The sequence below is a fragment of the Mytilus trossulus genome, chromosome 10, assembly GCF_036588685.1.
Source record: "Mytilus trossulus isolate FHL-02 chromosome 10, PNRI_Mtr1.1.1.hap1, whole genome shotgun sequence".
In the NCBI taxonomy this organism is placed as follows: Eukaryota; Metazoa; Mollusca; class Bivalvia; order Mytilida; family Mytilidae; genus Mytilus; species Mytilus trossulus.
This window is the reverse complement of record NC_086382.1, coordinates 68,375,067-68,393,557: the sequence shown is the minus strand read 5'-3', so window position 1 is coordinate 68,393,557 and position 18,491 is coordinate 68,375,067.

Genomic DNA, 18,491 nt, shown 5'->3' with positions numbered 1-18,491 from the left:
TCACCATCTCAAAACGGATAATTAACGATAGGAAATGAAAAATCATCCCTTTTATCATAAATTTTAGTATTCAGCTTTCCGTTAGTGATATAGATATCAAGATCAAGGAAAGGAAAGGGCAGTGGTCAATGTTAGTATTAGCTTTATTTAATGTAAGTTCAGCAGGATACATTTCATTAATATACATACTGAAGTCGTCATTATTGAGAGCCAAATACATCCAAATATCTAAAAGTATTATTAAATTTGTTTATCAGATGTTGTTTTGATGGGTATTTTTCTTATTTTTGTCATAAATTGTAAATCATAACAATACAAAAAGAGGTCCGCAATAAGTGGTGCACAGTTAGTCCCCATTGGAATTCCGATAATCTGACGATACACGGAATCCCCAAAGCGAACAAAAATGTTATCTAGTAAAAATGCAAGGGCATATATAGTATCAAAGCATGTCCAATTAACATAGTTTTTTTTATTTATTGCTACTAAAAAATGACCTAAAAGAGTTTGAACATAATATATTCACATTCTGATTTTTTGAATGCCCATTTATTTAGGTGTGTGAACTTTTTCTTAATGAGAATGTGAGGCAATGTGGTATACAGGGTGGAAAAATCTAAACTTTGAACAGATTCAAAATCACCAATATAAGCATGCAATTTATCAAGTACTTCCAACGAGTTCTTGGCACTCCAAAAGTAATTTATTCCACTATTTTCGAAGGCCTTATTTGAACAATTTATTATAAGGTTTTTAATTGTACCAAGCTGTGCTGGTAAGAAAAATAGACAATTTAAAAGTTGAACAATGGCTTGAAGACCAAATAAATCTATATTTGTAAGGGGTTTTGTGTAGCTTCGGAAGCCAATACATAGTTGGGACTTTCATTGTATTTGGCTCTGCTTGTAAAGCGGTGGCTAAAAGTTTATGTTTGTTACAGATTTCGTTTTCTGAAAATGGAGTCAGTTGGAATGTTGGTGAATTGGTGATTTCCTTTTTCAGAACCTCAATGTAAAATTTACGTCAAACAATAATGATATTATTAGCAGCTTAATCGGCCGGGACAAAAACAAATTCCTTGGCTAGTTCTTTTAGTTTATGTTTGATACGAAAAATATGTTTATTGTGGTTATTGTTAATAGTAAAATGTTCTTTAAAAATGTTGAATACGTATATCAACTATCTTCATTACTGAATTAAAAAAAGAGTCCAAAGATTTTTTGTCAGCTTTTTACCGTTTTATCCATTTCATACAGTAAGTATGAAGTGAGTTGGTGATGATATTACGACACTCCTTCCAATTAATAATTGACGGGGGACGATATTTAGGTCCTTTACTGAGGAATGATTTTAACTCTCGGAACGATGTTAAAATCTCTTGTTATAACATATAAATGGGTCCATAAATATATTCGGAATTACTGCAATTACATGAAGTAGGTGTATTTTCACTGATATTAACATCTTTACACAATTGACTATAATTAAAAACAAATTTCCGGGTAGATTTCTTGTAAATATAACAAATAAGAGGTAGCTCAGTATTGTCAATTTATCCAGGAATTTGTTATTTAACAGAATGGTCGTTAAATATACCGGCAATATTTACAAAATCAAAGCCTTTATTGACATACTTAATTTTAATAAAATGTTTTTTTTATGATCTTCAGGGCGATCAATTTTGGGAAATAATCTAGAATAACAATATGCCATAATAATTTGAACAATATCATACTTAGGACTGCTATATGAAATTGTGTTGCAATTCTCCAAAATATTATTTAACTTATTAACCGGTAACGAACAGAGTTTTGTTAACAGATAATGTCTGCCGTTGTTTTTTGAAATAGAAATTAGGTCCGAAATATTGGTATAATTGGCCCGAAATTTTCTTTGATTGCGATTTGTTACATGTATGTAAAAGGATCAATTATGCAGGGGATGCAGACCATATATTTGTCTAATTTGACAACTGATAAATAAGACGATTGATGCCGAATGTAAAAAAGGTATTAAAATTTTAAAAAAAATAAAACAATATTTAATTTTTTCAATTAGTACAATTTATTATGTATACTAGAAGCAGATAAATGTAGCATTGGATAACTCAAATAAATAAGAACGAATCATGCAGAGCAAGCTTCCCGTGGTCGAAAAGACTGAATGCATTCAACAGACATATCTCAATGAGTGTTGTCAACAACCATATGAAGCTTTAGTCTAGGCAGCCCTCTAAAGCGCCAGTGATTGTTTCTCATCAAAAACATATTTCCAAACAACTTATATGAAATGATTAAGTCTATCAGCAAAGGTTATGAATGATAAGCAACGATGCAAATTTTAAATTTTAGAACATCAATAATTAGTTTAAACAAATGAATTCAAAACAGCACTGTTTATTTAATTTTACAATATGTACTGAATAGTGTCATATAAATCGATAAATATAGAAACACGCAATTTCTATTTTTAAACAAGGGAAATAACAATTACATGACAATCCTGTCTTCGAAATCTACTTAAAAACATTTTGTTTTTATAAACAATCATTACTAAATTTGTCCATAGATATAAAGATTTGGTTTTGACATTTGGTTGTACCTGTAGAAAACTTATTTCAAATTGGATAGCACATCCTCATTTTTACGGTAATGTTGTTAACCGTGACCGGAAATTTAGAAATGATCGATGTAAAGTTGTTGCTCCTTTAAACAGGTTGGGAACAAACCCCCTGAATGGTGATTATACCTGTATAGAGGGATAATCCTTCTTTAGAGGGATAAAATTATCACTCTATAGAGGGGTATTCCTGTTTGCACTGGATTTAAAGCAAATGAGGGCAGAATGGCATTTTCTTATTATATTGGCTATAATCTCTAGCAGTATGTGCATCAAAATATGCACTTTACTTAAAATTGGGATAACCCGTTTTCTGCTAAAGTGACAAACATTGAAATATATTGTATACCTATCTGAACACCTGATCATCATCAAAAGGAGTAGTTGACCTTTAAGGTTCATGTGGACCCTATGACTAAAATGGCCGTATTTTCACCTCAAAATTTTCTCTGAGTCCAGGCAAACCTGTGCACCTGGGAAAGTTTTAAGGCATAGCACGCCCTAGATAAATAAAATTCAAATGCATTGTATGATTTAGAAAATTCATAACTTAACTGGATTTTGCCGTACACTTTTTTTCGTCTCTACAGAAGATGATAAAATTAACTAACAGTTGGATTTACCTTGATATGGTCCACTCAGGTACACAGTTTAAATATCCATTATTGTCCGGTATCTATTGTTCATCTAATGTCCATGTCAATTAAAAATGCTCACTTTAATTTTTACCTGTGGGGAAGTTCTCAAACCTGTTTCCCAACTTAGTTTATTTTGGCACCTTCTGGAGGAATGAAAAAAAGTGCACGGCAAAATCCTGGTAAGTTTTTATGTTTTTAAAACATAAAACGTACTTAAAATTCATTTATCTAGGGCATGCTATGCCTGAAATATTTTACAGATGCGCAGGTTTGTCTGTACTCAGAGTAAATTTTGAGGTGAAAATACGGCCATTTTAGCCATAGGGTCCACATGAACCTTAAATTTCATGTTAAATCTAACAATAAAAATTCTGTTCAGTGAGGCATAAGTGAGTAGAATTTACCTGATCATCACAGCTTTCACACATGGTGAACAATAGATTTTATGGTTAGTCAGATAAGCAACAAACTGGGGATGTGCATATTAATTAAAGTACATCAATTGGTGCATCAACTGTTGCATGTTACTGCCATAATGAGTAGAGAATGCCATTCTGCCCTGTTTTGATTCAAATCCAGTCTGAACAAAAATACCCCTCTATAGAGGGATAATTTTATCCCTCTATAGAAGGTTTATCCCTCTATACAGGTATAATCACCATAGAGAGGGTTTGTTTCCAACCTGTTAAATAAACTTATTCTAAAAGGTTATCTACTCAACACTGTTATACGATCATTGAATATTGGTTTTATTGGTATAAATATTGATCTTATTATCAGTAGATTAAAAGCTAACTAAATATTACTAGTATGTTATATACATATACATTTTCATGGATCTACAATCTGTCGATACCTGTTACTTGGCATTGCACACGGTCATGTTCCTCTCTGGATGTTTATGTTGGATGTGTACGGATTGAGTGTTTAGTCTTAGAGGCATGATTTTTTTATTAGTTTTTTTGTGGCTTTGAACTAGCTGTCAGATAACTGCGAGTACTCTCAGATCTGTTCTTTTTGTCTGGATTTATAAGTAACCTGCCACGTCCATTTGTATTTGTGTCTATTTGATGAGTTAAGCCTTTTTCAACTGATTTTTATAGTTCGTTTTTATGTTGCACTGTTATACCACTGTCCCAGGTTAGGGGGAGGGTTGGGATCCCGCTAACATGTTTAACCCCGCCACATTATTTATGTATGTGCCTGTTCCAAGTCGGGAGCCTGTAATTCAGTGGTTGTCGTTTGTTTATGTGTTACATGTTTGTTTTTCGTAATTTTTTTTACATAAATGAGGCCGTTAGTTTTCTCGTTTGAATTGTTTAACATTATTTTATCGGGGCCTTTTATAGCTGACTATGCGGTATGGGCTTTGCTCAATGTTGAAGGCCGTATGGTGACGTATAGTTGTTTAAAATGTTTGTGTCATTTTTTTTTTTTTTTTGTGGATAGTTGTCTAATTGGCAATCATACCAAATCTTCTTTTTCATATTACTACTTAGAAAGAAAGAAAAAAAAACATACAGATTGAAGATGACATGTGTTTTAGTTAAACAACTTCATTGTTGATAAACTGCCAACCTTTACCAGAAACAAACAATGGTTTTGAACAAACTATTCACTACGAACGACAACTCGGTCTAGAATGTTACTCGCATTTGTCGATAATGTAAACAAACAAAAAATGATTTAAAAAAAGGTCATATGTAGCAATTAATAACAAATTAATAACAATCAGAAGGCTGTAGTAAGGATCATCAGAAACCGCACGAAGATGCCGATCGGTGATTATTTACAAAATCGTGATTTCAGGGGAAGTGATGAATTGTCCTTGCCAAAATTACAAATAGTGCAGGCATCTAACATTACTCACACACAATGATATCACGATAATACTTTGATTATATTGCCTTGTTAAATATTCCTTATCGTTATAAAATTGCAGCAACAGTTTTATCGTCGACGGGCAATGAAAAATTGAGTTGTCGTCATTTTAGCGCCAGACGACAATTGAAAAGGCTAGATATAGCACATAAAATTTTGTTTCGTATATTTCTGTCATATTTCTACAGCTACATGATACACTCTAAAACTGAGCAGTTACAGAAAATCATAACAAGAACATAAAAAGACTTTTCATGAATATGATTTTGGTATAATGCGAAAAATATAATAAGAATTAAAACCATTCAGTTATCCTCCTCTCTTGTTTGAGGACAATGAGACTAGCATTATATGTTAGGTTGATTTTATATAAATTTGAATTAAAACCATTAAACTGATAGATTTTAGAAGATAAACTTATACTTCCTGGTGGAAAAAGATATATGTCACAAAACATATAACTTATACAAAAATCCTGTAAAATTATCAATTGTACAAACTTACATCTTGTTCACAACATATATATAAATGTTCCGGACAATATGGGTATTTGGACCATACGCGTATGGTCATCACCATATGGGTATATACTCATATGGTCCAACAATACGCGTATGGTCGGTCCATACGCGTATAGTCGGGGTAATTAAAACTTTTACAGTTTACTTTAAATACCACTAAACTCTTCATGTGGTATGACCATTTATTAAAAAGACGCTACTATGTAGGTAATGTTATTATTATATTATAGTAAAAAGATTAGCTAAATAAAAAATAGAAGTTTCAAATAGTTAATTTTACTTACTTGTCAAAACTATAATAAAAACATTTTAAATCGATTGTTATTACTAATTGTCATTATCGACTTGTTATTTGTTTATTTAATCTATAAAAATATAAAAATAATACATTGTCATGTATTAAACAATCATTTTTTTTTAGAGAAAGTTTTTTTTATTTTTGAAACTTTCATAATGTAATTTAAAAATAATATACTTATATGGCCCAAATACTCATATGGTCCGGGCCGTTAATCACCAAACGAGTATTATACTCATATGGTCCGACCATACGCGTATGGTTACAAATGACAATTACAAAGTAGGTCAAAGTAGTAAGACGAACATAAAGAGAGCAATTGTTTAGAGGATGGCAATTTACAGTTAATACTTATGTATTGAATTTTAAAGAATAAAAGGATAATTAGTAAAACAAACTTAATTTAAAGCAAAGGTTCATTATAACATATAAGATTTGCCTTTGTTTACTTCCTATTAGGTATTATTGTCCTAATCTATTTATATTTCACGCCTCTTATGATCTACTGAAGGTTTCAACAAAAACGCAGACAAATGAGAACAACACCTGTCAGGGAAAATGATTTCTATAAGGAGTTGTTAGACATTTTCAGTCATGTTGACTTATTTCTATATGTTATTGTGCAGAGCATAATTTTGCTATTTGCTGTATGATTCTGCGAAATACACAAAATTGGATAAAACCCATCTAATCAATAACTTTCACTCCTGGTTGATTGTTGATTTCGGCAGTTTTGACCGATTTGCAGATCTTATGTTGCTTTTCAATTATTGTAATTGCTGTTTTTGATTAGGTACTTCCCCCCACCCCAGTATCTGATTTTCATCCCAGGCGATTGTTTATTCTATTGGTCATTTACAGTTCGTTTTTGACACTATATACCTTTGATATATTTTACCTTTATTCCATCCGTTTTTATTTTGTGCCAATTTGTCTTTGGAAGGGTCATAACCTTGTTACTGTTCAAAACTAGACATACATTGTCAAATTGATCAGTAATTCTTATTTGTACAATTTTAAAACAATAGATAGCTTACGCGTCATAACAACCATTTGACACGGTACCTTACATTTTTTTTCAGTATGCGAATGAACAACCGAATCTCCCTCTTTTATCATGTTTATTTCTGGCATAAGTATATATTTATGGGAAACCAGAGCTAAAAGTGAATTCTGCTTTGCATACTTTAGTTATTATTAAGGAAACGAGTTGATTCTACTGTTAAATTATAGGTCCGCTGAATTGGCATTTGAATTATTGCCATCAAAAATAATCTATTGATTTCACTTTGAAATTTTGTAAATGCGTAATGTTTCACACTTGCATTGTAAATTATCGTGTTTGCAAGTCGACCATAAACATTGATATCAATTATATCTGATTTATTTAAAGTCGACAAGACGGATGCAAATATATGATTCACGAGACACTAATTGTGCAGTACTGATGTTACATTTGAACTTTTTCGTTGTTTGGACGCTTTCCAAATAAATTAAGTTCATGTGTTGCTGATAAAGTTTCATGTTTTTTTTTTCAAAAACGGACATTCTTTTGGGGTTCTCCGATGAATAGTTATTGCATAATCGTCATCATCATCAGACCAGTCTTCAGTGTTTGTTTCAAACCCACAGTTGTCACACACAACGTTACTTTGAACACCCGCATAACTAAACCCTGCATTAACCAGAGGTTCTGGACGGACAATACAATCATCAGGCCATACCTTTTCGTTGGTATTTCTCCCAAGTAAAAACGTTTGTAAGCGTTCCATGTATGCATTACTGAACATACTACGAACAATATATCTAATTTTATATTGTAACATAGGATGGCCCAGTGGCCAACTAACAGAAGGAGGTAATCCATATTGCTGTTGAAACAGTCCAGGCGCTTTCGTTTGTTCTAATCCAATCTCAAAATAATTTCGAATATCTTCTTCATGAAGTAATCTACTTGTGAATCTTCTGGGAAACGATTTTATGTTTCTAGATTGAATCTGTTCCCTGCCAACAAGCCTTTGTCTTTCAACATTTTGCAATTTAGCAAACAATTTTTCACTTAATGTGTCTTCATTCTTGTAGCTATTATCATACATATTTTCATTTCCCTCACTATTTTGTTCAGGGTTTGTTTTCGATATGTGTTCTATAAGCGAATGATAGTCACTGATCATATTCTTGTAATTCATATATTCAACCCGTTGTGAACTCCGTCTTGATTTATTTGGTATCAGTTCGGTAATGTAACCCAAGATTTGAGAATTTTCTTTATCAACATACCACAAATAATTCATCAATATATCATGGTCGTCGTTACCTTGTCTGTCTCCATCAGGTTCTAGTTCGTTTTGTAGACCATCAAATAAGAAAGACTTGTAATCCGATATTACAAATTGGTCTTTCCCGAAAGAAATTAAAATTGCGTTCAATTGCATTTGATACCTAGCATACATTTCTGTCGATTGCTTTTCACCAACACGAACATCTTCTGAGCACAGCAGTTTAGGGGGCATGTTGCCATCGTCGTATAATTTGGTTATAATATTAATGTCAGTATTGATGTTTTGAAGTATTGATTCTGCAACAATCTATGAAAAAAAAAACAATTCGATAAGTAACTGAAGAGAAAAGACCTTACGACACTAGGGGCACTTTTCGACAATCTTTGTCTAATCAGTGATGAACTCACTAGCGATATATTTGCATGGTTGTGAGTTTTTGGTACCGGAATTATCGCCTAATCTGTAATTTTACTTATTTTTTCTAATTCTAAAATTTACTCCTGTTCATAATTGTGACATTTTGATCACTTGTGAAATCAGTTGGCTGATAATGCGTGTATAGCATGAAGCACGGAATTCGACATTGCACCTGATCCCGTTTCTTTCAGAGTTCTTGCGATTCCTTGAGATATTCTGTGATACTATGATATTTGTGTTTTTTAAGAGTTCAACATCGGTAAACAACTTACGCCTTAAATTTTGTGGGTGCAACACAAGAGTCTTTTTGAGTCTTAAAGCTAAAACTTGTAAGTATGATATAACCTATATAATTATGACAAGCCGATCGACACGTCTTCTGAAGCAAAACAGTTTTTGAGTGAACATTGTGATATCTTTTTCGCCTTCAAAAGTATAATAAACATTTATTGACGTCCTTTCTAGTTTAAATGATATTCCCCTCAAAGTCAATATGGAATAAATATTGTTGTCCTCAAATATAGGAAAGACGTTATTTTGTGCTAATGTGTTATTTTAAAGGTCTTTCTACTAAGTAAGGATCAATCTTCTTTTCTAATAATAGTCTCTTCGATTTACATCAGCATGAAGTATTACATGTATTACATAATCCCCTTAGCTTCCACTCTTTTGTTTTAAAGAAAGCACTACATTGTTAGAACAATAATCATGTCATTATGGCGTATTTATAACAAGTACTGCTGCGTAGAGTTTCATCTTCTTTTTGAGCAATATGTTGTAATTTCTTATTTTATTAGAGATCGAACCGATTGTAAAATGACAATGTGTACAGGATCAGTTAGGAATTTTAAATAACATAAACGACAAATGTTATCAAACTAAATGTCAGTTCATAATGAAATTTTACCTTGACTTCAAAGTGTACTATGGCCTTGGAAAGTCAAGTTTATAAACCTTGGAATGTAAACTGCAGATCGTAATCACTAAGCAGATTCAATATATCTTGTGTCGTTTTAGAGAAATGCAGTTTGAAATAATGCAAGTGTAGGCATGTTTTTCTGATTCAACTAGAGCTTATTACCAAAAATACTCAATGATAAACATTTAAAAAAAATCATTTTGATATCTTTTAGTTTTTTTACATTGACTTTTTAAGTGAAAAATGTTCTATTTATACAATTGATATTGCATCACTTTTGATACTTTGCCAAATGGGTTCATTCAGTGTATCAAATTGAACGTCTAAACGAGCTCTACTATTTTGGTCCTCTATGCTTTTCAACTCCGTACTTTATTTGGCCTTTTTAACTTGTTTGGATTCGAGCGTCACTGATGAGTCTTTTGTAGACGAAACGCGCGTCTGGCGTATATACTTAATTTAGTCCTGGTTTCTATGATGAGTGAATTAACTAAATAATGACAAGTGTTAACCCTTTTTCATCACCGTTGCAATGATAGGGTATTTTAGTGCAAAATTCTAACTTCTCGGATTGTTAGGCCTTCGCAAATGAAATGAAAGTCCATAACGTGTACATTACAAATACTAAATTGATGTTCCTAAAATGGGTTTGGATGGGTCATTGAGTGCAAACAGGTTAACATTCTTTCGGTAAGGTAGTTGTATATCAAATGATAGGTAATACTATGTATTTTCATCTCCTCGGAAAATCAGATTGTTAGGGGTATTAAGTGCAAAATTAAAACTTTCTACAAACATTGGGATGTCGCATAGCATTTGAAAGATCATTAAGTCAACATTTAATATAGCATACGTCCTATTTCGAAAATTAAGGTGGATGGGGTCATTCAGTGTAAAATGTTAGAGTTTTCAGAAGGTATGCTTGTCGTATATCAAATGAATGGTCGTAAGAAAGAAACACCGAATTCACAGGACAGTCCTTAAAATTGTTTTACAAACAATTGAGATACTAGTTGCATTTATATTTTTCTTCCAATACTGTTTTTGGCATACATGAGAGTAGCCTTCCCTCTTTTTTATTGAAGTTATCAGGACAAAAAAATAGCCAACAATTCAGCTCATCATGAGGTATAACCATCCCCTTATAAATGCTTCTCCTTTTTATGTCTTTATTATTGAAATGCATCCCTCGTTCATTGAAGATATCATGGCATTTTTAAACAATAAGTAGATCTAATCATTTAAACTTAATAAAATTCAGAAATTGGAGAGTTGAACATAGTTATATGTTTGACTTATTATAAATAAAAAATATGAGAAAAGACACAGCGAAAAAGTAAATGTCAGATTTTTTTTTTATTTCACTTTGACTCTTTTAGGGTCATTGGTTCTATAAATAAGATTGATATTGCATCATTTCTTCAACTTGGTGACCCATAAAATTGAACATCTGAACGAACTAAATAGGGTATAAAAATGTAAAATTAGATTGTATTATTAGGTTGGATTATCGTAATTAGATAAATGGTCATAATATGTACATTTCAAATATAAAGTTTAGTTCGACATAAAGTGCACTGAAACATTTTGTTCTCCCGGGTTTTTTTTAACATTTGAAATTTAACTTGGAGAATTACACACAATTGTCAGTAGGGTAATAGTCTCAATGTGTTCTTTGATACTTCTGTATGCATTTAATTCAAGCAACTCGATCAAGATCGATTTGTCTCTATATAATTTAGGGCATATACCTAATTCGGGCAGAACATTGTAATCAGTATGTGAAAAACGCATTTTAAGGTGGTATGGGTGTCTTTCGCCATCTTGGATTGTAAAAAACAGAGAATCTAAGGTCCATATTTTCTATCAAGTTAGCAAAATTTGATGCAGTAATGCAGATTTTTAATGTGAATTTTCATTTAAAAGAACCAATTTATAAGAAAATAACTTATAAATATTAATATTTTTACAAGTGTAGATTATTTTTGGTTGTTTTTTAATATTTTCAAATTGTCAATTTAAGGGGAGGTAACTCTAAAATAGTGCATTTTCTGAAGGACTCTACATGAAATTTTCCTATTTTGTCTTTTAGCTGGAAAAAACGTACGGTGACCCTATCTTTTGTTTTGATATTCTCAAAGCATTGTCTGAAAGCAATCTTTTTCTAATTTATTTTACAATTCTATCATTTTGTTTAGTTTCTATTCACCAAATGTTGTTTTTTCCTGTATAATCCATACAAAATTTGTCATTTTGTCACAACCTGTAGCTTGAGAAAATGCACGGTGAACTATCATTTTTATAATGTGTTTGAACATGTATCAATAGATACTACATTTTGACAAAGTATGAACAAATTCTATCATTTTTATTTTAGACTCTCATACCACCTTAAAAAATAAGATTGAACAAATAGAAAAAGCGAAATGTATAGATAGTTCCATTGAAGTTTATTGGTATCTAGTATGCAAATTTAAACAAAACATTTTTTTTCATGCATATATTGTTGTTTGAAATTGCTTATTATATTTCTTAAAATGTATAAATAATTCAGTGTCCGTTGATGCCTTTGTTTTTTGTTGGCTTATGGTGTATCTGTATTTAGATTTTAGATTTTGAAATGTCAAATTTTCCAGACTGTGTAGCTTTGTTGTTTTCTACTTGTTAGTTGCTACTTACCGGGCTATCAATGTTGTCAGCTAAAAAATAAATCATATATAAAGTCAAAAGTGTGCCATAGTTAACATAGTGTGATAATTGAAATAACATAAACACCGGTAGTCAATACACAAAACAGAAATTAAGTTTCCCTCAAAATTTGTATGTGTGTATCTCTTTGTTTGTCTATCATGAAATTGTGATATTTATATTGCTTTGACGGCATGATCAAATATGAATGCGTTTTAAACGCGTATTTTTATGTTCAAATAGAAGAACAATAGGATCTGATTTTCCTAAAACATTTGAAATTATTATATTATGCCACACTATTTGCTAATTTTTACTTTCGTAATCAATATATGTGTCAACAGTTTACACCTGCTAACGCTTGCTCAATTACCCCTATGTTCTATTTGTCGCCATGTCGGCTATCTTGGTTGGTTGGCTGGGTTATCGGCCACATTTGTAAAACTAGACATCCCAATGATGATTGTGGCCAAGTTTGGTCAAATTTGGCTAAGTAGTTACAGAGGGGGGGAAAATGTAAAAGTTTACGACAACAAACTACGGACAACGGACGTTAAGTGATGAGAAAGTTCACAAAAGGGCCAAGGGAGAAACAGCTTTGACGTTTTGATCAAATCTAAGGATTATTTAGATATTGTTAAAATGTTATAAATCAGTATTTACACAAATAATAAAGAAAAAGAAATATGAAAAGGTAGTGAAACGAATATAAAACACTATGAATTTGTAATATAATATTTGTTAACTCTTTTAAAGCTTAACACCATTTGTTTTTTTTTTTAAATTAAAGTAAAAAAATAATATAAACATGAATTACGAACCATTCACTTTTTTCGACTATAACACTAAATAATCTGTTAATGTCTTTAAATGCCGCACAGCTATAGGAAAACACAAAAAAAATATTTGATTTAATCTGAGGATTATTTAATAATTACAAATGTTATCTGTTATAAATCAGTATTTAGATAAATGATAAAGAAAAGAAATTATGAAAAAGTTGAGAAAACGAATATAAAACACTATGAACTTGTAAATTTACATGCGTCAACCATTTACAGGCTTAACACCTTTTGGTTGTTTTTTACAATAAGGTTAAAAAAAAATTTATAAACATGAATTACGAACCTTCAACACTTTTCGACTGTAACACTGAATAATCTGACAGTATCTTTAAATTCCGCACAGCTGTAGGAAGACACCAGAAAACATATTTGATTTAATCTGAGGATTATTTAATAATTACAAATGTTATCTGTTATGAATCGGTATTTAGATAAATGATAAAGAACAGAAATAATAAAAAAGTTGTGAAAACAAATATAAAACACTAAGAACTTGTAAATTTAAATGTGTTAACCGTTTACAGGCTCAACACCTTTTGGTTGTTTTTTACAAAAAGCTTAAAAATGATTTTATAAACATTAATTACGAACCTTCAACACTTTTTGACTGTAACACTGAAAAATCTGAGAGTGTCATTGAATTCCGCACAGCTGTAGGAAAACACCAAAAATAAAATATTTGATTTAATCTGAGGATTATCTAGTAATTACAAATGCTATCTGTTATGAATCGGTATTAAGATAAATGATAAAGAAAAGAAATTATGAAAAAGTTGTGAAAACGAATATAAAACACTATGAACTTGTAAATTTACATGTGTTAACCATTTACAGGCCATCACCTTTTGGTTGTTTTTTACAATAAGGTTAAAAATGTTTTTATAAATATGAATTACGAACCTTCAACACTTTTCGATTGTAACACTGAATAATCTGAGAGTGTCTTTAAATTCAGCACAGCTGTAGGAAAACACAAAAAAGAACACTTGATTTAATCGGAGCATTATTTAGTAATTACAAATGATATCTGTTATAAATCAGTATTTAGGCAAATGATAAAGAAAAGAAATTATGAAAAAGTGGTGAAAACGAATAAAAAACACTATGAACTGGTTAATTAACTTGAAATAACCTTTCACAGGCTAAACACTTTTTTTTTTTTACAATAACTGAATACGGTTAACAATGGTTATGTTCTTCTCATATATGTTATTATGGTATGATACTAAATCCCTGACGGGAAGGATTGTGACTAATATTCGTATGATGAAATCATAATCTTTCAATCAGTTTAATTGAAGTCTGGAGCTGTCATGTCAGTAAACTGCTAGTAGTCTGTTGTTATTTATGTATAATTGTCGTTTTGTTTATTTTCTTTGGTTTCATCTTCTGACATCAGACTCGGACTTCTCTTGAATTGAATTTTAAATGTACGTATTGTTATGCGTTTACTTTTCTACATTGACTAGATGTATAGGGGGAGGGTTGAGATCTCATAAACATGTTTAACCCCGCCGCATTTTTGCGCCTGTCCCAAGTCAGGAGCCTCTGGTCTTTGTTAGTCTTGTATTATGTTAATTTTAGTTTCTTGTGTACAATTTGGAAATTAGTATGGCGTTCATTATCACTGAACTAGTATATATTTGTTGAGGGGCAAGCTGAAGGACGCCTCCGGGTGCGGGAATTTCTCGTTACATTGAAGACCTGTTGGTGACCTTCTGCTGTTGTTTTTCTATGGTCGGGTTGTTGTCTCTTTGATACATTCCCCATTTCCATTCTCAATTTTATTTATAAACATGAAATACGAACCTTCAACTCTTTTCGACTGTAACACTGAATAATCTGAGAATGTCTTTGAATTCCGCATAGCTGTAGGAAAACACAAAAAAGAAGACATGTGTTATCTGTTATAAATCAGTATTTTGACAAATGATAAAGAAAAGAAATTATGAAAAAGTTGTGAAAACGAATATAAAACACTATGAATTTTAACACGTTGAACCCTTCTCAAGCTAAAACACTTTTGGTTTTTTTACAAGAAAGTTAAACATGTTTCATTTTATAAACATGAATCTCAAAACTTGTTTTCATTCAAACAATGTCAAAACCACTTCATACGCTTTTATGATCAAATGGATACACATCATTGAAACATTCATAACAAGTGTGATACTACTAAAATGTTTTATTATTAAACATTCAAACAGCATTTTAACATCTTTTCGTCTGTGACATGTTCACCAACATCTATATCAAAGTATTTATATCATCAATGTACAACTTGAAGATAGTAAACAATTAAGACAGCATTCTTGTAGTTGTACACAAGATACGTACATGAAGCAACATAACTAAATATTGTTTTAAATGGTCATTACCAAAACTTAAAGAAACCTACCACATATGTACATTTAACTTAATTCATATTAGAATCCACTCTAGTCGTGAAGTCGTGGGTTTTAAAATAGTAGTCCATGAATTATTAAACAAAGTTATCTATTTTCTTTTAATGTTATGCTGCATTGGTAAATTTTTAATAAAGCATTTTCCTATGTTGTTCCGCGCTGAAATGACAATATTATAGTGATATATATGTGTTATACCTTGTTCATTCAGTGATAATGATCTTTCTAAATAATCCAATCGTGTAGTAGCCTTTTTAGTCATTAATTGCTGCCTAGCTGTAATAAGATTCAAAATTCGTAAACATATAGATTGGGGTCAATCTGATGATATCATTTTATATTGGCAAATGCTATCTGTTCAAAATAAAATTTAATAAAAAGATGTAGAAAAAAATATCATAAATGTGATCAGATCGTGAAGTTGAAAATAGAAATTAGATGCACATGTTTAATACTACTTGCATATTTGTACTTTTAAAGCTAAACAGCAAAAAAGTAAGTACATTAAGGTCTACTTATATATATATATCAAACATTATGAAAACTAATGTAACAAAATGAAAGTCATCCATACATGGCACAATTCGAAATTATTTCGTAAGTTCTCTTGTGGAAGTACACCACTAATTCATGGTCCCATTGCTTTCTATGTTAAATTCCTCCGTTTCAAGCAGGCACACCTCTTTTATTTTAAGTTCAAATGAAGTGGCAATCATTGCATTTCAAAGCAACACTTTATGGTGTCTTGTACTGAAAAAATCAACATACCTTGCATGGCATATAAGAAAGAACTGGTTCCCGGAACTTCAGATGTACCAAAACAGGTACTTCAGATCTGACATACAGACAAAATGTACCCTCTTTTTAAAATTTGGTGCAGTTTTTTTAATATTCAAAACTAAAAGTCCAAAAGTGTTCTACAATGATCACCAGTCCTTCAGCTTTCATTTGATACCAAAAATAATTAAATATTCTACATATTTTGAAAGTTACACTCATGCGTAGGAACTATTTTGTGTTAAATATATACTATTTTCTGGTATGTGCTTTCTGGCCGGGCCTGAATTAGTGGTGTTACACCTTGTCTCAAAATAGCCTGTAACCTAATTTACATGATCATCGACACATATATTAAATTTCGATTGTCAAAGACGTTACATGCTGAAATAACTAACATTATTTATATACATGATATATGCATACTAAAAAAATTTAAGATTTCAATAAAAACTAATATAAAATACCAAAACTTAAAGTAACCTTACATACATGTACATTTTACTTTATTTGTATTTGTTATCCACTCTTAGTTGTGAGTGGTTATAAAGAGCAGACAAGGCAAGGAAATAATTAGTATTCAAAATGAATTTCTTTTTATGTTATACCGAATTGTTAAAGGTTTAATAAATCATTTTGATATGTTGTTTGATCAGCGATGAAATGACAATATTATAGTGATATCAATGCGTTATACCTTGTGCATTCGGTGTTAATGTTCCTGCTAAATCATCCACAATGCTCGTATTAGCTAAACTTGTCTTCAATTGCTGTAAAGCTGTAATAAGATTTAGAATTATTAAACATTTATTAAACATATCATGTATATGATTAATTTGTGACGTAAACAAAATACAAATACGATGCACATTTTTCATACTACTTACATATATGTACATGTAGTTCCTGATGCAGTTAGTTAGTACAAGTATATATTTAAAATTTTCCTATCCACATTCGTTTCAATGAACCGTAGGAGACCGTAGGAGACACAACGTTCGATTTATAATGTGATTGTTTTGTGTTTTTTTCTTATTTTTTAACTACATATATGTTGATATCGGGTAATATGACCGTTGGCAGTACCTGGAATTCACCGCTATTGATGGTTAATTAGATTCGTTTCAACAAAAATACCACAAAATGCTGATGCTAATTATCGTGACTAGTACCAAAAAAACTTTTATATAAGACTTTTTATGATAAGGGTATACATTTTAGAATGTTGTGGATTGTTACAGGTGTTCAATAAATAAAGGTAACAGTAGTATACCGCTGTTAAAAATTCATCAATCGATAGAGAAAACGCATCGAACATAAGAGAACTAAGACATAACAGAGACACAACACCGAAACGTAACACACACAGAAACGAACTATAATATAACAATGGCCATTTTCCTGACGTGGTACAGGCATTTTATGACAAAAAAATAATACAATAATTTGAATCAATACCTTCATGTTCATACTGTGATAAGAAATCCGTCACTGTCAACTCATCATGTACATATTGATTATCTCGATATGTCGTCAGTTGCTGCAAATCTGTAATAAAATTTAAATATTCTTATAGCGGCGGCATAAGTAACAATAACAGAAAAAATTTAAGTTAGAATTTCTCTAGTTTAATCATTATTGTAAGTACAACCATAATATAACAATTCGATTTCAGAAGCAAGTTCGGTTCAAATGATCTAGGAAACATGATGTCCTATTAACTTGCAGGTGAATACTTCGTCCACTTTGAGCTCGTATTTATGTGACCCTGCATTTACTCCTTAAGCTGGAGATGGGATAGGCGTACTATAAAAAAATGACAGGAATTTCAACAATTAAAACAAGGGTAAACCATTTGATGGATTGATTCGATCCACAAAAACTCATTCTTATACCTGCTGAGTTCACCGCTAGTTTTTGATAGGGTTTGTGTTGCTTATTCTTTAGCTTTTCATGTTGTGTCATGTGTAATGTTGTTTGTCTGTTTGCCTTTTTCATTTTTAGCCATGGCGTTGTCAGTTTATTTTCGACTTATGAATTTGACTGTCCCTCTGGTATCTTTCGTCTCTCGTTTATCATTATATTTATGGTTGTATCGGGTTATTTTTCATCCACATTGTAAATTAGATGGAATCTAGACTGCATACACACGAAATTCCAATACACATTATCATGGTCATGTATCGTATATTGCATTTTTC